Below are 22,347 nucleotides of genomic sequence, written 5' to 3'. Positions count from 1 at the left end.
CTTGCTTCCCAAGTTACACCGTCGGAGAGCGGCATCCAAGCTTGAATCAATAACCTTCATGTAATTGACTGGGTCGTCGTCCTCTATTTTCTTCCCAACTCCGAACTTCACCTCATCGTCCCCATACCTCAAAGTCAGTGTCCCTTCATTCATGTCTACCACTGCTTGTGCTGTGGCAAGGAAGGGTCTCCCTAGGATAAGGGGGACCTCGGTGTCTTCCTCCATGTCGAGTATGACAAAGTCAACGGGATAAACGAATTTGCTTACCCTTACCAAGACATTCTCGATGACACCTTGTGGGAACATGACTGATCGATCAGCGAGTTGTATGCTTATTTTTGTAGGGCTCGTGGTTCCCAAGCCAAGCCTTTTGAACATTGATGAGGGCATGAGGTTAATGCTAGCCCCTAAGTCGGCCAAGGCATTGCGAACGGGTGATTCCCCTATTGAACATGGAATCGTGAAACTTCCGGGATCGATTTTCTTTTAGGGTAGTTTATTGAGTACGAGGGCAGAGCATTCTTCGCCTAAATTAACTAATTGCAAATTTTCAATTTTCTTTTTATGTGTAAGGAAGTCCCTCATAAATTTAGAGTATTTGGGCATTTGGGTTAGGACTTCAATAAAAGGAATATTGACATGCAATTGTTTTAACAAACTTTCGAATTTTGCGAATTGCTCATTGGTTTTTTGACGAATTAACCTACCGGGGTATGGAACTCGAGGAGCCTTGGTAGGTTCTGGTGATGGGGGAGAGTTCTTTTCCTGCAGATGTGTTGGCATTGTTTCTTCCGTTGGTGGAGGTACTTCTGCAGGCCCTACGGTGCGGTTTCGTAGTGTGATGAGGTGAACTTGCGCCTTTGGGTTTGTTTCGGTATTGCTAGGTAATGCGCCTTGCGGTCTCTCGGAAAAATTTTGTGCTAGTTGATTTATTTGTTTTTCTATGTTTTGAATGCTAGCTTGTTGATTCCTAAAATTAGATTCTAATTGTAGAAATCTTTCCGAGTTTTTCTTATCAGTGTCGGAGACGAGGCGAGATATAGTATCTTCGAGCCTTTCTCGTCCACCTTGTTGTTGAGTGAAATTTTGTGACTCATTTCTTGATTGCTGAAAGTTTGTTCGTTGGGTTTGTTGGTTACTACTATTGCCGGTTTCCCTCCAACCAAGGTTTGGGTGGTTTCGCCATCCTTGGTTGTAAGTTCCCGTTGGAGGACCCGACGGCCTAGGTCTATTATCAATGTAGTTTACCATTTCTTGTTGATCGTCCGTTTCTTTCATGCAACTCCAATTTTCATGTGACCCACCACACCCTTCACAAGCCATAACCGAGACTGTTTTTGTCATTTCTAATTTTTTTATTTTTGAAGAAAGGGCCTCGATTTGGGCTTGTAAAGAGGTGCTTTCGTCGACCTTATGGGCGCCCGGGGCGATAGACTTATTTCCCCGGGGAGTGTGCCATTGAAAATTGGTTTGAGCAATTTCCTCAATTTGATTATATATTTCGTGTGGGCGTCGATTACCTAAAAGTCCCCCGGAGCTAGAATCAAGTGTCTGCCTAGTGTGTGGCAACAATCCATTGTAGAAAGTGGATACTTGTTGCCATATTGCGAGGCCATGATGGGCACACTTGCGTAATAGCTCCTTGAACCTTTCCCATGTTTCATATAAGGATTCCCCGTCCTCTTGTGAGTATGTGTTAATTTCAGCCATTAATTTAGCAGTTTTAGAAGGAGGGAAATACTTATATAGAAACTTTTGGGCTAGTTCATCCCAGGTGTTTACCGATCCAGCTGGGAGGGTGTTGAGCCAAGCTTTCGCTCGGTCTTTTAGTGAGAACGGAAACATACGGAGGCGTATGGCGTCGTTTGATGCTCCATTGATCCGAAAGGTATCACATATTTCTAAGAAATTAGTTATATGTAGATGAGGATCCTCGTCCGCAAGCCCGTGGAAGGTTGCGGAGTTTTGGAGCATTTGTATCAAATGCGGTCGAAGCTCGAAGTTATTGGCTTCGACATTCGGAGCATTGATAGCGGCGCCTAGATTACCTACGGTGGGCCGTAGATAATCCATAAGGGTACGTTGGTCCGCCATTGGGGGTGGATCACCCGAAACCTTCTCTTGGTTTTTGGCTTTTAACCTTTTTCTGAGAAAGCGTTCGGGTTCTTCTAGCGGTTCTTTTATGTCTTTATTGGAACTGGAGCTCATACACTACGTGAGGATGGTGTCGGGTTCCAAGTCCTGCAATAAAAACAAAAAAAGAATGTCGGTCAGAAGGTTCACCACGGCCCCGTGTTGAGCGAACACGGCCCCGTGGTCGGAAATACAGTGATTGTTTTCCAGATCCCAGTTACTGGAAGTTGGACACGGCCCCGTGTTGCACCGGCACGGCCCCGTGGTCAGCCTTCTGTAACTTGAAAAAACAAAAACTGCCAGTAACTTTGCTGAGCACGGCCCGTGTCCGACCAGGCACGGCCCCGTGCTGAGCTCTGCAGAAGCTAAAAATCTAAAAAAAAATCCTAAAAAATTAAAGAAAAATAAAAATACGATTAGGCCGTTGATTCCTAACTTTCTTAAAATCCTTGTGTCCCCGGCAACGGCGCCAAAAACTTGATGTGCGTTAGGTGTAATATTAGTTTGATGAGTATTTAAGCCCTTTTTACACTTTTAGCCAAGTTTTAAATTTATAAAACACGATATTCACTAACACTAAACACACATATGGGCAAGTGCACCCATCGTGGACGTAGTATAGTGTTGGTAAGATACCGAGGTCGTCCAAGGACACAAGAGCTTTTAGTACCGGTTTATCCTCAACGTCTAATCAAATCAAAAAGGTTAGAAAAATATTTTATACTAAGAAAAATAAAAACTAACTAAATGCTGAAAATAAAAATAAAATAAAAACAGATAGACAAGATGAATCACTTGGATCCGACACGTGTATTAGTATAACCTTTGATTATTTTCGCACTTTTGCACTTGTTTAAGAGATTATCTTAGTTATTGTAGTAGGCCCCTCTTTTGAAGGCGACGTTACCCTCAACCCAGTAGTTTGAGTCAGCAAGGATACAATCCTAAAGGGTCAGATTATTGAAAGATAATGAATTAAGTTATTAATGCAAATTATGGTAGGCCCCGCTTCTGGCGGTGACGTTACCCTCGGCTAAGTAGTCTGAGTCAGCAGGGATACAGTCCTAAATAGCCGGGTTATAGTATTAATAGTAGTTAACTTATGAGGGGGTCAAAGAGTTTGGATCCCCGCCATCCAATACCTATGGGCATTGAAGGAGATCCTACTAAATTTGACCCAGGTCCCAAGCAGGACCTCTAAACGCTGAACAAGGGCAAGACCTTTACCAAACCGTTCCCTTAACCCCCGACCAGGTAGCCAACATACCTCCATATAGACCGTGGAGATATGAATGGTGAAAATCTTTTATTTTATATAGACAGTAAAATAACGCCAAGACACCACGGACAAATGATAAGGAAAGATCACCTTCAACATAAGTAACTAGTTATTAAAGTCATTAATACAAAACCAAATAAAAAGTACAAAAGATTAAAAATAAAAAGTATTATACTAAACACTTGTCTTCACCAAGTGATGTAAGAGACTTAGGCAAACATGGCCTTGATTGTCAAGAACTCTTACGATCAATCTTGGATCCCGAGACGACTCACACACTCTACGATGGACAATGGATGATGGTGGTGGATGATGGTGTTATGGTGGTGGTGGGTGGTGGATGAGGTGTGAGAGAGGTGGTGTGCCAAGGGATGAGAGAGAATGAAGCCAAGCTCCTCTATTTATAGGCTGAACAGAAGGCTGGACACGGCCCCGTGTCCGCTGGACACGGCCCCGTGCCCGCCTGACACTCTCTCTCCTCATTAATTGTAATTGCGAATTACAATTAATGCGCCTGCTGTACTTTCACCACGCCCCCGTGCTCGCTGGACACGGCCCCGTGGTGGGCAATGGAAGCTTCTACTGGTTTGTCTTTTCTGCTGCTTCCTGGGCACGCCCCCGTGTTCGCTGGACACGGGGCGTGTTCAGACTCTGTTTCTTCCTTTTTGCTTTGGGAGGTGCCGTTGAGGGTCCGGGCAGTCTACTTTTGTTCCTTTTCTTGTATTTATGGTAGAATTAGTGGTCTTTTTGCTTCTTTTGTGATTTTGAGCTCATTTCATCCTGAAAATACAAAAAGAAGACAAAAACACTCTTTTTCCAACATTAGTACTTAAAAAGGGTTAGTTTTATGCCTTAATTGATGTGTTTTATATGTTGCATTTTACACACATCAGAAGGAATGCTAGAAGTTGTTGGAGTCAAAGAGCGAAAGAATGAAGAGTTGGCGAAGTAATGGAAAAGAAAGCAAGCTCAGCGCCGTAAGCTACGCCACCAGGCCGTAGCTTACGGCCCCCATCTCATGCCAAAAGAAGCTTCCATAAAACAGGAAGGAAGTACCGTAAAGAACATTAAGTGCCATAACCTACAGCGCCAGCCGTAGGCTACGGCGCCTCAAGGCGATGCAAACATACACTGACTGCCGTAAGCTACGGCCCGGTGGCGTAGCTTACGGCACCGACTGGAGTGCATTTGTAACTTATGGCATTTATTGCCATTTTGATCGAGTTTTATGACCCTTATCATGGGTTTTTCGGTTACAAGCTGCTAGGAACGAGATTGGGGACTATTTCTAGGGACTTGGAGTCATGAAAACACATCTTTTGAACTATCTTTCACTTAATCTCTATCTAGTTCTTGTTGGTGAATCTTGTGAACAATAATTTCCTTCCATTTTGCTACAATGTTTGTTCAAGCCATGAGTAGCTAAGTTCTTTATGGTCATCTTAGGGTGAAGGTTTGTATGAAACAATTGAGTTTTGATTCCATATTCTTAGAATGGTGAACTTTATCTATGTCTTGTTTATCATGGTGTGTGATTGCTTATTTGTAAGTTGTTAATTCTTATGATGTTCTAGTTTGAAACCATACGTTCTTGGTGCCGTTGGCAATTGAGATATCATGGGTAGAATTAGGATTGGGTAAGGGTGGATTGGTCATCGGGTAACAACCTCACGTTCTAGGAATCTGAGTACTTCGTTCCCTTTTATCACAATAAGTAATTACACACGAACTATGTCTATGTAGTTCTTTCTAGTGGATGATATTACAATTGTTGAAGCAAACTGGAACCCTAGGATGGTCATTCGTTTCCAAATTGTTTATAAACCCAACTCTCATTTCGCAAATTAATTAGCATTCTTAGTTTAAAAAAAAACAATCCAATCAAACCAACTCTTAAATTTATTTTTATTACAATTAGTTAACTTAGTTAATTTAGAGAAACAATTGAAATAGCACATTTTCCACAAACTCCCTGTGTTCGATACCCACTTGCCACTATCTATATAGTTGTTATTGGGATTAAATTTGATTGTGACCACGACATCACGTCAGGATACAGTGGCAGTTCGGATGAAGAATCGAATTTGACTAAAAGAACTGATTCTAAAGCTGATAATTTGCCGAATGATGCTAACAAGAAATCTGACTTGATCAAGAAAGCTGTTGCTACATCAGAAGAAATGGAGAAGATTCTCACTAAAGATGGATCTTTCTCTTCTCAGACTGCCGTCAGGGCTAATGTCACAGCTTCTACAAGTCAGGTAAAAAATCTGAAACTCCTAGCATATGTAGTGATTGTGCTAAGATGAAACATGAATGTGCCGAATTGAAACGTGAATCTGAAACGGTTCATAGTCACAATCAAAGTTTGGTTATTGAATTGTCTAAGTGCAAAGAGGCAAACGTGGCGTTAACTCGAAACGAAAAGGATTTTAAATCTGCAATTGAAACCCTAAAGAAAAGTGTTTCCGAATTGAACAAAGTTGTTTATCATAAACAAGTTAGTATTAACGATTATATTAACATTGTTGAGGAAACCAAAAAGGAGTTAGCCATTGCCAAATGCGAGCATGATGCTATCAAGCAAAAGTTGGAGAGTTATTCTGACTCCCGATTTGTGCTCGATCACATTATAGACATTCAAAAATTGGAAGGTAATGTGAAAGGCGTTGGGTATAAGTCGTGTCCGCCTCCTTTGAGACACAACTATACCAAAATGCCCGATAAAGAGGATATGCCTCGTTTTGAACCATCTGTACCTCTCGATTATGAGGATATTACAACTGGTTTAGGTTTCAAAACGGACAATTCATCGGAGGGCTCATCTGATAACAAAGAAAAGTCATCATGTGCTTCAAATCAAAGTCCTCCAACCATTGAGGACTATGATTCTTCAGATGATGAATCAGATGTAAGTGACCAAGATGAATCACTTGATGAGACGAAAGGAGTAGAAATTCTAATAGAGAATCATATTCTTTGTGATCCTCCTACTCCTGCCGTGCAACCAGTTGCCAAGCAAGTGATAGATCCTGTCAAAGCTGTCAAGAATGACAAGGAAAGTGTGTCTGCTGTTAAAAGCAATAACTTGTTGTACACTTTGGTCGGAGATGTTAAAATTTATTCAGAAAAAGATTTTCCAAATGTCAATCCATCTTTGATTGATAAAGTTTTTGAAGATAACACAAGCAAGTTTTTGGGAAAGACGATCCCGGGAGTTACTGTAACTCAATGTGATCCAATTCCAAAGGCTAAAATCAGAAAACAATTTGGAAAACAGAAATCACCGACAAAGCAACAACCAATTGCTTTTAAGGGTAAACAACAACAACGAGCTCCAAAGCCAAAGGCTAAGGTTGATTCAAAAGGAGCTCGTTACAAGAAGAAAATAAAAGACGTTAAGTTTGTGGCCTCCAAAGGTACTGATAAAGTGGAGACTTTTGAAAATAAGTCAAATACCGATTTTGTTCAAAAGGTCAACATCTTGAAACGCAATAGTGATAACAATTACACCCAACACACAAACGGGTGTGAAGCTAGTACCTCTGTGTCTACAACTTCTACGTCAGCTCGTCGATCAAATTCTCCTAAGTTTGTTGAAAGGAGAACGTGTTTCAAATGTGGGAAGTTTGGGCACATCATTAAAGACTGCACAAACTCGCCCAAACCAAATTTTGTTGAAAGAGCACCACCTGAAAAGGTTCACCCACAACGTCGTCCTGTTTCACCAAAACATGATAAACGAACTGTTAAAGAACAAGAAACAAAACAATGACGTCAAAACGCCAAGGCTGTTGAAAAGGCTTTAAAATCTGAAGTCAAAACCGTTAAAAGGAAACCTAGTTTGTCACAACCATTAAAACCAGAAACTGTACATAATACACAATCTGGTAAACAAAAACAAACTTGGAAACCTAAATCGGGTGAAAGTTCAGGGGGAGGTGCTGTGTTTGAAAACCTTCAAGAAATTGAAATTACATTTCTTGATTCTCAGGGGCAACCCAAGTCTATGAAGGCTTGGGTCCCCCTCTCCAACTAATCTCTGAGAGAGTGTGCAGGAAGTTCCGGGAGGAACTATCGATAGTCATAGGATTGTTGATAGTGGAACGTCCTTGCATAAGATAGGCGACAGAAGAAATTGTTGCCTTTGATGGAGAGAAAAAGAAAGGGGAAACAGAGTTGTCTGATGAAAGATATTGAAAGCTTCGACAAAATGAAAAATCATTCCAAAAGTGTGATTGTTAAAGGCTTTGATCGGGTCCCCGGGATAGATTCAATCAAAATGTACGCACCTGCAGCACGTCTGAAATTCACAATTAACAAGATGAACGTGCGGTGTACATTTCTTCGCGGTGTGATTGAAGAAAATGTGTTTGTTGAACAAACCAACCGGGTGTGCGGATGCCTTGGCGTGGATTGAACAACCGCACACTACTTCTCAAGAGAAAGACAAAGACCTTCGCTGGTGCAATGTGGAAGACCAGCCGGAACCAAAGGTTTTTGATCGTGTTGTTGTGAAGAGATTTTTCAGTAGCTACAAAATCGACTTTGAAATCCACACCGGGTGGATATCCAGTTTGGGAGAGCACTCAGATTCCTTGCAATGCACGAAGCAGTTGTAGGATACTGTTTTGAATTTCTAATCTCTCCTATTCTTGTCGATATTTAAGCTGCTTCATGAATTATTATAATCTCGTACAGCACTCTTTGGCCAGGCATGTTGATCTCAAATATCACCTCACACGTGATTGTTTCATTATGAAACTCGTCAATGTTGTCATGGTTCGCACCGCTTACCAACGTGCCAACTCATTTTCCCAAAATTCGATAAAATCATTTCTGATTAAAATTAATTTTGGTAAACGACATTGAGGTAAAACATGAGTTAACCGACATCGGGAAATCGTTTTTGTAAATATATTTGTGTCTTTTAAATTTATCTTAGTTTATTGATTTTAGGGGGAGTAAATCCAAATTTGAAAAATCCAAAAACATCGAAAAATTTCAAAAACACAAAAACAATAGAAAAACAAAAATGAGTTTCCTGGCGAGAAAAAGAGAAAATGATAGTACATCAGTGGTCTGTCCAAATCTCTTTTCAACCTAAAATGAAAAATGATAAGCAGCCCTATATAAGATGTATCGGTAGGCTCACAATCATTTTAAGTGTGCAGGGTGGTATAAGTCTTAAATCGACTGAAGACCAGGTGGGAACCACAAATTGGCATATGGTCTTAGTACCGAAATTTCGTTTGAGAGATTGCCGAGGTTCTGAGATATTCGGTCTTTATGCTGCTTATCATCTAGGTATCATAGTTCTATCTTTTACCAAAAAAAAACGGGGACGCAAGTCTAGATCTTCCATGATACTATACATACGTGTACATATTGCATTCGACCTCAAAAAGTGATCAACAATCACATGTCCAAACAAAATAAGTGATAATATATCACATTTATCCGGGAGTCAAGTTCGTCTCTTTGCTGTATGAAAGTACTGACCTGTTCATGGACTTGCTCCTGTGCCCTCATGCATCGAAAATCAAGTTCCTCATCAATAAGTGATTATATCACATAGGGCTTGTTTTCAATCAAAATAAGTGAGTTTCTCACATCATATACGGTCAAACAGATGATAAACGGTACACTCACCGGTAAGATGAACTCTCGTGCATACCTTGATACGGGAATGTGTCGTGTGTGGATGAACACCGGTCGGTAAGTATAAATCATACCTTAACGTATCCCCTAACCATGATTACATCTGATAAGTTGAGCTTATGTGGACAACAATACCGATAATTGTTATAGGATGCTTATCTAAATGTTAACTAATTGAACAAAAAGAGCGTTTTGGCATGACCATATACACTGATATGATTCTCTTACCCTCGAAACTCGCAAAAAGAATCTTTGTATATAGTTATTTATTGTTTTCCGTCTTTACATTTGAAAAATAAAAAATACCAAAAAGATTTTAGGTGTGTTTTAATTTAAACTTTATAAAAGCCAAAAAGATTTTGCTTCTAGTTTATTTTTGATTGACCGATGTTGGAACTCGAGTCTATCCTACCCAAAATCCTGATCGTAAGCTGGAAAACAATTGCATCTTCATAAACAGTCGAAGTTAACAAGTTTTGAAAGTTAAAGGACTAAAATTGATCATTTTCTAAACTTTCAAACTGTTGTCGGTTGGTGTTTGATTGAGATATGGTCACACATGTGTCGTTTGTTTATGGAAACTATATTCCAAGCAATTGTTCTCATTATGCGTTTAGATTTCTTGCATGTGCAGATGCTAAAGGCGAGGAGAACATGTTCGATGACAAGCTTTGGAATGAAGACACAACGTGGAGGCACTCAAAAGATAATGATGATAGAGTTGCCGATGACCCCTCATCAACACCACAAGGATCTGAAGATTTGACAAGTCAAAAGATTCACGAGCATGACTCAATGGAGAGTTCAATCTAAGGGGGAGTTGGTTAACACACTTCCTAAATGAAAATGGAGTTTGTTGATACACTTTCTTCTTACGACGCGTGAAGACTTTGAAGATCCTCCGACATGAAAGACACAGAAGACGAACCATCACAGAAGACGAACCATCACAAGTAGCGTCCAAGGGGGAGTTTGTTGATACACTTTGTGTGGACGCGACTCGGCTCGGTTCGACTCGGTTCGGTTCAACTTGGTTTCGACACGGTTAGGTCCGGCTCAAGCCCGACGCCATGACATTCCTCCATCGTGCGCCCCAGAGTTCGACACGCGAAGCACGGAGCGCCGCAAACCAAAGTCCCATGACACATCACCATGACATCATCACTGTGATGTCATGATGATGTCATAGTTGTAGAAAATGCATGCAAATATTCCTTTTGTTTGTGCATTGTCGACGAAACACTTTTGTGTTTCGTCGCCTGTTGGGCTTCTTCAGACCCAAGTTTTGGTCCAAAGGTGTTTCGCCGAGTCATTTTCTGTTTCGTCATTGTCTGTGTCTGTTTAGTATAAATAGCTCTCATAGTTTCTGTGTGAAACTTGGACGAGTGACGAGAGCCGAGACTTTGAGAGAGAGAGTCTTTAAACATTTTTTGTATATGTTTCTGGTTGTACTCATCCCTAATCAATAGATATTGAATCTTTTGGTTACGCGTGTGTTGTACATTTTGTTTGGTTTGCACCGTCACGGGGATTCCGCACCCGTTACCGTGTTTGTGATAAACAAGGATAGGTTTACGTTATCGATCCACCGGAAAAACGGGACCAACAGATTGCAATGGGGAACACCCCTCTACTTAGAGGGAGTAAATGTACCCTGCAACTACTAGAGAACTGGTGCAATGACTATTCTGGTTTCTTAATGTGTGCCATTTTGCCCAATTCTTACATTGGTCTAACTGTAAGGATAACTATGAGTGACGAGACGAATGATACGGATTCTCAAAGTGATGTGTTTTGGGAGGAGAGTGATGGTAACAGTGTTGATAAATGTACATGGATGGTGTATGTTTCATTTGGTTCATTGAGACAAAGTGTATGGTGGGATCAAACATACAAAGCTCTTTCATTTGACACTGAAGAAGAGGAGGAGTGTGAAGGTTTTGGAGTTAGGCTCGTTGACAAGAAAAGTAGAAGTGGTATAAATGAAACACCAACAATTTATTCTTCTGGTTATACACCTACCTTAAATATTCAACATGAATCAAGGTCGGCTCTAAGTATGTACTTTTCTATCCCCCATACTTTGAAAGATGTAATATAAACAAAGTGTATCATTATCCACATTTTACTTCCTCGTGTTTTGTACTTTTACCAACAAATCTGTTATGGCTGTAGCATGAAGTATATTGATTTCACCAGAAGGCTTTGATTTTCTTTTTCGTCCTATTTATTATTTATAATTGTAAATTAATAGTGCAACATTATTTATAACTAGTTTAAGATCTCGCGAGTTTCGCGGGTGGCTTAACATAAAAATCTAAGGGTGTAAGGGGTGCTCACCTAAGAGGTGAGTCCCCTCTCTTACGCCAAACCAATCCTCGTGTGCCACGTCAAGTCCCCTCTTAAACTCCCCTAACACCCTAAATTGATGGCGGCACTCCCCTCTTAGGTGAATTGGTTTTTTTTTTTTTTAAAACAAAAAAAAGGAAACTTTTGATTGGTCCCCTCATCCCTCTCTCCTCCCCCTCTCTTCGGTGAAGCCTCACCGGTTTCACTCCCTCTCTCTACCTTACCGCTATGTTGGCGGTGCTCACCTAGCTCGGCAAGAGGGGTCACCGATGGGAAATCGGTGGGTACCCCGAGTACCCTAATATCTATTGGCATTGAGATAAACTTTGTAATGAAAGAATTTTTCAATATAAACCTATAATGATATTGAAATAAAAATTATAGATGTCATTCCATTGATCCTTGAGTTGCACGGAATATCATTTGCTTAGTGTAGTCATAAGTAAAAGGTTCAAAATTGCCACTTGTAATATCTTATAAGTACTTCAATACTAAAAAGAAGAGGGCTGACCAGCAAACTTCCTCATCTCACCCATTTTCGCTTTCACATCATAAACGACCAAGTACTCATAAAGACATCTACACAACTCAAGAAATTCAAGAACCTAAAAGACATCATTAGTCACAGTTAGATAGATGGTACAACTCATAGTTTATAAAAAAGACTATTTAGCTTCTCTTAATGTGAATAATTATGTATTTTTAATCTTCACTTTGCCAAAGAAACTTAAGGATCTACAATAATGGGAAGTTTAGCATTTCAAAATTTAATTGAAAACATTTGGCTTACTTCAGGAGAGGTTATAAAGCCACCTTTTGCACCCCATGGATATAAGAAACCAGCCTTCAGATTTATCAGGTATTCCTCCATGAACTCAGCAACCGATGTTGGACGATATTTGACCACCTCTAGACTGAAAAAGAAAAACAATCAAATTAGAAACCTAACAATAATATAGGGAAATTGGTTTTTAATAAACCAATCTTTGCCCCATTGGTAAATAATAATCCTATCTACGTAATTGGTATACAATAATCCTACCTATCAACATGTTGGTTCTTAATGAACTTCCGTTAATTTTTTTAACTGAAGTTAGTTTTTAAGTTTTATTTATTACACAAACAGTCCCTGTAGTTATAATTTACTAGTTTTAACTATTTTGTAAAACAAAAAAACGTCAAGGGCCATGTAATTAAATTTTATAAAATAGTTAAAACTAGTAAATTACAACTACAGTGACTGTTTTGGTAATAAATAAAACTTAAAAACTAACTTCAGTTAAAAAAAAATTAACGAAAGTTCATTGAGTACCAACATGTTGATAGATATGATTATTGTATACCAATTACGTAGGTAAGATTATTATTTACCAACGCGACAAAGGTTGGTTTATTAAAAACCAATTTTCCAATAATATATAGCCTTAAAAGTCAAATTTAAATTCAATAATACAAAAAAGTTTACAGCATTTAGCATGTGTGTGTCTGAAATCCGGTTTTATGAACACCAAATATTAAAGGAAGCTTTATAAAGTACACTATTTATTATTATATTCACTTGTGAGCAAGCCTGGAACGTTATCGTTTATGATTTTCTCCTTTCTTTCATTTTCCTTTTTTTTTATTTTGTAATTTTGTAAAGAAAAAGGGGATGCCATATATTTCAGAGTAGAAAAGGGCTGAAAACATGTAAAAGTCATAAAAAGGATATCTTTCTTGTTGATTGAAAGTTGCAGATCACGTAAACTATGAATTAGGTTTTCGAATCTTTTGAGAGAAAATGATATGATTGTATTCGAAATTTGTAATCAATAATGTTAATACATGAGATATATATACATGGCATAATAAAAGAGTAACTGCCAAAACTTATAATAACCAATAATAACATAATAATTATATCCTAATAATAAAACTTATACTATCTAATATATATTTATCTAGCTTATATTCTAATACCCTCCTGTAAGCTAGATAACTGCAACATGAAGGAGTTCTTTGAAGTGGTAGAAATCTTTGGGTTGCAAAGCTTTGGTGAGAATGTCGGCCACTTGATCTTTCGTTGAGAAAAACAGACTTCTATCTCATCATTCTTTATAAGATCTCTAATGAAATGATACTTGACTCTTATATGCTTGCTCTTACCATGATAAACAGGATCTTTAGCCAAGCATATGGTGGATTTATTGTCACAATAGACAGTAGGTGGACAGTCCATATTAAAACATAGATCATTTAGTATCCCCTTCATCCAAAGAGCTTGACAACCGGCCATAGATAAAGCGATGTATTCAGCTTCTGTAGAAGAAAGTGCCACGACCTTTTGTTTCTTTGATTGCCAAGCTATAGCTCCAGATCCTAGATTGAAAATATATCCTGACGTGCTCTTACTGTCATCCACATTTCCTGCGTAGTCACTATCGCTAAAGCCGAATAATTTTCCTTTGCTTCCTTTTGAGTATGTTATACCTTCATTTACTGTTCCTTTTATGTATCTTAGTATTCGTTTTGCCGCTTCCTAGTAACTTCTTTTGGGCCTCTCCATAAACCAACTGACTTTCTGACGGCAAACATAATATCTGGTCGTGTATTGGTTAAATACATTAAACTTCCGACCAAACTTCGATATATATTTTCGTTTACTTCTTCTTCTGGATCTTCTTTGGATAATCGTTGACCATATTCCATAGGGGTAGAAATTGCATTGCACTGTTTCATATTGAACTTATCTAATAAGTTATTTGCATATCTCTGTTGTGATATGAAAATATTTCCATTTTCTTGTTGCACCTCCATACCCAAGAAGTAATGTAAATTCCCGAGATCAGTCATTTCAAATTCCCTTTTCATAGAGCTCTTTAACTGATCTATCATGTCCAGCGAGTCACTTGCAATGATTAAGTCGTCAACATATAGGCATATCACCATTCTCGAGTTATTTGATATTTTTATAAATAACGTATGGTCGTATATACTTCTTTTAAAACCATTGGATCTGAAATACTCATCAATCCTGCTGTACCAAGCCCTAGGGGCCTGTTTTAGTCCGTATAACGCCTTTTTAAGAAGACAAACCTTTCGTTCTTCTCCTTTCTTGACATACCCCTCTGGTTGTTCTATATAAACTTGCTCATTTAATTTTCCATTAAGAAATGCTGTTTTAATGTCCATCTGATGTAGATGCCAACCGTGACGAGCAGCCAAGGCAAGAACGAGTCTTATAGTGTCAAATTTGATTACCGGGGCGAAAACTTCTTGATAGTCCACTCCATATTTCTGGTTATAGCCTTTCACTACCAAACGAGCCTTATACTTGTCAACTTTTCTGTGTTCATTGTACTTTGTCTTAAATATCCATTTGACTCCGATTGCCTTTTGATTGTCTTTTGGTTCCACCAGTTCCCAAGTACCATTTTTATGTATAGATTCTATTTCTTTATCCATTGCCTCCTGCCATTTGATATCTTTTACGGCTTCTGCATAAGTAGTTGGGTCAGCGTCTGTGTAGAGGGCAAAGTTGGCGACATTAGTTGACATCGTCGGATTCTGTTCGTATAGTTGTTTCACTTGGGCATCAGTCAATTGTGATGAATGCTGATATATATCTCTGATATCACATGTCCTTAATTCTTCATTTTCTGATGTAGTAGAAGATGTGTCATCTTCCATGGCATTATCCTGTTCATTGTTTATTTCATTATGTGGATGTATCTCCGATTGACTTTGACCTAGAGGAGCGATATGTTGTGGCATGTTTGCAGCAGTTGGTTCTTGAGTTGCCTGTTCCATTTCTGGATCCAAATCATGTTCTTGATTCACTTGAATGATGTTAGAATCCACATTTGTAGTTACAGACCCCCAATCTTGACTTTCATCAAATGTAACATCTCTACTAATGATAGTCTTATTTGTGATTGGATTATAAAGTCTATAGGCTTTACTATTTTCGCTATACCCGACAAAAATGGTTCTTTCTACTTTGTCATCCAACTTCCCTCGCTGTTGCTTCGGTATATGAGCATAGGCTATACTCCCAAAGATTCTGAGATGATCCACACTCGGTTTCGTTCCGCTCCATGCTTCTTGAGGAGTTATATCTTGAACGTTTTTCGTTGTAGTTCAATTTAATATATATGTTGCACAGGCTACGGCTTCAGCCCAAAACGAGTGAGGCAGTTGTTTCATTTTTATCATGCTTTGGCTAAGTTCCATCAGCGTTCTATTTTTACGCTCAGCAACCCCATTTTGCTGGGGTGTGTAGCTTGTGGTTAGTTGATGATGGATTCCGCTTTCTTTGAGAAAGTTCTGAAAATCATAGCTACAAAATTCTCCACCTCTATCAGTTCGAAGCGATTTTATTTTGTACTCTATTTGATTTTCAACTAATCTTTTAAAATTCTTGAAATGTGTAAGAGCCTCAGACTTCAGTTTCAAGAAATATACCCAAGTCCTCCTCGAGTAATCATCTATAAACGTAATAAAATATCTACAGCCGCCTATCGAATGTGTTCTCATGGGCCCACATATGTCTGAATGTACCAGCTGTAGAGGTTTTGTTGCATGCCATCTTGCTGTTTTGGGAAATGGCTTCCTTGTGTGTTTTCCAAATAGACATCCTTCGCATATATTACTTGAGAAGTTCGATATCTTTGGTAAACCCTTTACAGTATTGCATTTACTCATCATATGTAAGGTTTCGAAGTTAACATGGCCATATCTTCGGTGCCATAATACAGAGGTATCTTGTATCATCATGCTATAGGCCCTTGGTATATCATCATATTCTAAATTTAACGGAAACATTTTGTTTCCGGTCATTTGAACTTTCCCTATACTCATGCCCTTTTGATCCTTTATAGTGCATTCATGATTATGAAATTTAACTTCATATCCTTTCTGCACTAATTGGCCAACACTTAGAAGATTATGTTTCAACCCTTCAACAAAAAATACATTCGGTACCCTTTTCTCTACTCCCTTGAATCTGATCGAAACATCTCCACAACCCAACACTTCTAATTTTTTGTTGTCCCTAGTCCTAACTTCCCTTCTCTCCGACTCGTCTAGTGTGACGAATAAACTTTTGTCGCCTGTCATATGGTTGCTACATCCGCTATCTAAATACCAGCAACCGTCCTTCGTTGTTTCTTCTATGTTAAAGATCATAAACATAGTTTCCTCATCCTCCTCCTTTTCATGCATAAGTACATTGTTGATCTTTTCCGTATCGTCTCTCCTTTGGCAGAATTTCGCTATATGTCCTAACCGTTGACAGTTAAAACATCTAATATGTCCATTATATCTGCCTCTTCCTCTACCCCTTCCTCTTTCTGTATTCTCAGATCTAAGTGATCTTGAATGTTCCAGTCCTTGACTTTGAACTTGAAACGCTTGTTCCATTGGTGAATCATCATATTGCTTTAATCTTAATTCATAAGACTGCAGAATTCCTAATAATTCTTCTGTTGTAATGGTATTCAGATCTTTAGATTCTTCAATTGCGACCACAACTGATTCATATTTTCGAGTAAGACTTCTAAGTATTTTCTCTATTATTCGTTGTTCTGGGACTTCCTCTTCATTTAGTCTTAATTGATTTACTATAATTGTGGTCCGATTGATATATTCTTCTATTGACTCACTATCTTTCATCCGTAATGCATCAAATTCACATCGTAAAGTTTGAAGCCTTACCGTTTTAACCCTGCGTTCTCCTCTATATGCTTTATGAAGAATGTTCCACGCTTCTTTAGATGTTTTACTTGTTGCCACACGTTCGAACACAGTTTCATTTACTGCCTGAAAAATTACATGTAACGCCTTCTTATCCTTTCTGACTTTCTCTCTATATGTGTTCTGATCGTTTTCTGAAGCATTGGCAGGGATTTCACTATATCCATCCTCGATGATTGACCAGAGGTCTTGTGATTCTAATAAAACTTTCATTTGGATATGCCAATGATAGTAATTTTGCCCTAGCAATTTTGGAATTTGAGATTGAATTCCTCCATTGGATGTTGTCATGATGACGGTGGTTTAATGGGATGAAGACAAACAAAGGATAAATAAGAACAGATCGAAAGAGAAGAAATCTTATGTGTGAATCTTTGTGGCTCTGATACCACTTTGTTGATTGAAAGTTGCAGATCACGTAAACTATGAATTAGGGTTTCGAATCTTTTGAGAGAAAATGATATGATTGTATTCGAAATTTGTAATCAATAATGTTAATACATGAGATATATATACATGGCATAATAAAAGAGTAACTGCCAAAACTTATAATAACCAATAATAACATAATAATTATATCCTAATAATAAAACTTATACTATCTAATATATATTTATCTAGCTTATATTCTAATATTTCTTGCATTTTTTCCAGCTTATTTTAGTCTGCTAAGATCTGGCATATCTCCACCAAAATCATTGAAAGTGAGATCTCTGTGTAACTATATGGATATACATACAAACAAACACTACTACATACACTTCTAACAGATGTGATCTAAAGTAGATTTAGATCAAAGAATGAAAGAGGGAGAATTATTACAAATATTACAACTCGAACATGTGTGACATATAAGCAGAAATAGTACTCTTTAGATTAGAACTTCTCATCATCATGCAAAATCTAACAATATTCTTTAAGTTAAAACATGCAGCATCGAAATTAAAAAAAAACATACAGTCACTTTCAATTTTGTCATGCTTGTCACTTAGGTTTGAAAAAACATGAAACTTCTTCATTTAAACCAGAGACTGATCAACACACATATACATTCAGTGTTCAAGTCAATACCTACTTGCTGCATTAATTGGAAGAAATGTAAATGGTTTATGTAACTTATAGCTGAGACAAATATGCTAGAAGGTAATGCTTGCTGGTATTGGTTAATTCAGCCAACAACATTGGGTAACTCTAATAATTAATATTAGAATAGAATACTAATTCAGAACGCATAAATAGCTGGTTTTGATAAAAAAAATGCCGCCCAAAATCCTTCAAACTTTTTCAAACGACAAAAGTTACACCTACTCTACTTTACACCAATAATTCTAAATAACTTTTTATACACCAATAATCCTTTAATCATAGCATACTTTTTTATACACATGTAGTATGTCATTACCGTTTCAATTAGTATCTCAATTAGTATCATAAACCCATAGACGACTCGATGTGTCCAAATTAGTTAGCCAACTGTCGCGAGCCGTCTAAGAAAGTCTTTCCTTTTCTAAATGTCATGTTCCTTTTTTAACAAAATTAAGTCAAATTTGTGCAAGTAGACAACTTATTTATGTTTTAGAATGATATAACTAATCTATGAAAAATAAGAAGGCAAGTTCACAATCAATTTTAAAATAAACGAAGAAGCAAATGTGGGATCTTTATAATCTAACCGACCGTCAAACTGCCACCATTACCCATCCCTCCCACATGGCCACTCTTACTCACACCACCATTTGCATTACTAAATGTCCCATTTCATCCCACAAATCCAAGCATTTGACTACCATTTCCATAGATTCCTAAGAAATTTGGTAAAGACATATCTCATTCCACTACTTGCAACACTATAGCTTGAGCTAGGCTGCAACGTAGGCAAATTCTCTGTAGCATGCTAAAGTTATCTACACACTCACACAAAGAGCTTTTCAATTTTTATCAATGCATTAGCAACAATATCATGTCAATTTTCATCAGTCAAGGTATCATTCCGTATTTCCAAAACACATTCCTAATCCAAACGTTAACCTAGGTTTTTTCTAATCAGTATCAAACACTAATACCAAATACGATTTTCAATTGCAGTTTTACACCAATACATACATGTCCGGGGGAATGAAATCGAACTATCATGTAACTAAAACAAAATGGAAATCAAAGAAAATAAAACAGATGGTCTCATACTCGAAAGCAAACGAACCGCCGAAGAATGCAAAACCTTAATCGGAAACGGGTCAGATGGTTAACACATACCTTAATGTCGCTGGTCTTCACTGTTATGGAATGTGTTTTGTAAAAAGAGTAGCAAGAATCTCACCGAAACCCTTGTCGTCGCGCTAGGCTTTGAGGTCCCTGACACCCAAACGATCTTCTTTCCACCAATGAGTTTCAGAACTTCGTACCCCTCGATCTCGACACTCGCAAATCATTGGTGAATCTGATTAGTCTGTGTAACAGTCATATCTCTCTCGCTATGACTCTCTTGCCCAAATCGGCATCTCCGACTCTCACCTTTGTAATTTCTTGCTTAAACCTCTATTCACAACCTTCTGTTTTAGGGTTTGTGAATGTGGCTTGTATATATAGATTCAAATATAAAATATATAATACAACCACTAATTACTTGCACAAACATTGTATAAACAGATTCCAATAAAATTATCAAACATAAAATATTCATCGTATTTCCCATTCTAAAAAACCCCTGGTTTGAATCAAAACTTTAATGCAATGGAACTCCGATTTCACAATTCTAAATTAGAGTCATAAAAAATATTTGTTTTAAATCAAAACATCCTAACCTTTAACATTGTACCGACAGTCATCATAAACGTAGCCAGAACCACCACCACTGTCATCTCTATTATCATCAGCCATCTCCACCAGTTGCGGAGGAAACCCTAGCTGGCCGGAATCGTTTGAGAGAAGAATTGAAATACATAATCAGATCTAGGGTTTTTGTATATGAGATGAAAAATGAAAACTCACAAAATCGTGTTCATGTCAGCGCTGCAATATCTGCCACCCATCTGTAGAATTACAAAAGTAATCATTTGTTTATGATGCAAGAGAGACTTTTTCCATCACTCATGCATAAGTAAATGGGTCGAAAAGCACAACCTCTTGAAAAACTACAATAGAAGATTTGAAAGATGTCAAAAGCTCTATAAGTAGAAAAGCAAAGTGAGACAATATCTACCCAAGGCAAATTGCTCTCAAAACCCCTTTAGCAAGGTCCACTGGCATGTCTCGCCTAAACGAAAATCAAATATTTTGTAAAATTATTTACCATAAAACACATGCATCATTACTGATTAAAGGCCCAAATTAACGAAGTATGAACCTGTGTTCAGAAGGAAATTGAGGAAGCATCTGCCTTATTGCACAATTATGGTATCCAGTTGCCTTTAACAGAATATCAATTGCAGATCTGCTTTTGTGATATTAAACAAATTTTAATGTAACACAAATGGCAACACTGTTGAACATCCAAAAGCGAGGGAATTCTATATCTTCCCCAAATATCACAATGCAACAATTCAAAACATTCTTTGCTTTTGATAGAACTTATAGGAAAAGGCAATCGGGTGTGTTTAGCTTTAGCACACGAATCACAATCAACAGTTTTAAAAGAAGCATTCTTGGCAAAATCAAAATGAGAAAGTTTATTACTAGAAGTATGACCAAGCCTTTTATGCTATACCTCCACCGAAGCCATCATACCCTTTCTTCTATTCTCCACCATCTTGATCCGGTATAGTCCACGTTCACATTTACCCATTCCAATCAATTCATGTAGGATCGAGATTCGATCTATATGAGTCTATCAGAAGAGTTCTAATCCAGATCAAAGGCGGAATTCAGTGATTTGGACTTGATTCACACTAGGATTCACTTTAACTGTCTTGATTAATGATTTGAAAGCGTTACAGATAAAATGACACTTCAGCAGCACTTCGGCTCTGGAATCACAACTGTTGCAAATGACAACCAAGCTCGGGTATTTATAGGGATTACCAATTCGCATGGAATGGACAAGACCCATTTCGTGCGAAATGGACAATGTCCATTTCGTACGAACTGGCCTCTTCCATTTCGTGCGAACTGGTCCAACATCTCTAAAATCCTATAAACTAGCCTACTGAGCTCCATACTATACAATCTAGACACAAGACTCGATACAAGACGAAGTCCACAGACATATGCACCAACAATTCCCTTGAACGCAAGTCTTGTATGAAACAAAATTCGGGAAGGAAAATTACCGCACATTGATGATCATTCGTTAAAGGACTCACTGATAAAAGGTTACACTTAAACTTTGGAACATGCAACACCTCCTTAATTTTCCTTCCACTTGGTAAATAGCAACTTCCTTTACCCATGACAGGTATAGAATCAGGAGGTTCACAAGTGGAAACCATCATGTCTTCTAACCATTCAGCTTGGTACGTTATGTATTCGGTACAACCCGAATCAACTATCCAATCGTTGGATGATTCGTCTCCCATGGATGTCGATCAAAGTGAGATAGTAGAGTTTCGGATTTGTTTGTCGAGCAAGATAGTAGCCTGCTGCTCTGATACCATATAAAATCTGGTATTCAATTTAGGGTTTCTTTTCATTCAAGAATAGGCCTGTAAACGAACCGAACGTTCATGAACTGTTCGTGAACTTGTTTGGCGGGAAGTTCGTTTATGTTCGTTTATTTAATAAACGAACAAACACGAACAAAATTTGTTCGTTTAATTAAATGAAATAACATGAACACATCATATGTTCATTCATTTATGTTCGTGAACGTTCGTTCATTTATGTCCGTAAACGTTCGTTTATGTTCGTTTAAATTTTAGTATACATAAATAGTTATACTTAATTGAATATTAGGTTTTTTAATTACTTATATAAATATAACTAATTGGTGATTGAGTTCTCTAGTAATAAAAATGAACTTTTAAAATTTTTCTTAGATTGTAGCTGATCATTTACTTAATATTTATAAAAAAAACTTAATTTTAGCATCTATGAACCCTAGCTTAGATTTCGGGTGAACTATAATATATTAGACTTGTTTGTTTGTGTTCACTAATGTTAAATTGTGTTTGTTTATATTTGTTCAAATGTTCATTTTTGTTCGTTAATGTTTGTTCATTCATGTTAATTAATGTTTGTTTATGTTTATTCAAATATGT

General features: G+C 37.8%; 1 non-coding gene across 1 annotated transcript; it reads left to right on the top strand.

Annotated features, from left to right (window-relative positions):
- Window positions 1-1,609: 1,609 nt before the first annotated feature.
- LOC118491986 lies at window positions 1,610-1,716 on the top strand. The gene has a single exon (XR_004892430.1). It is a non-coding gene; the product is annotated as a small nucleolar RNA R71 (small nucleolar RNA).
- The last annotated feature ends 20,631 nt before the right edge of the window (window positions 1,717-22,347 follow it).

The sequence above is a fragment of the Helianthus annuus genome, chromosome 4 (genome assembly GCF_002127325.2).
Source record: "Helianthus annuus cultivar XRQ/B chromosome 4, HanXRQr2.0-SUNRISE, whole genome shotgun sequence".
Classification (NCBI taxonomy): domain Eukaryota; kingdom Viridiplantae; phylum Streptophyta; class Magnoliopsida; order Asterales; family Asteraceae; genus Helianthus; species Helianthus annuus.
Note: the sequence above shows the minus strand (reverse complement) of the source record. Positions and strands in the feature narration are given on the sequence as shown.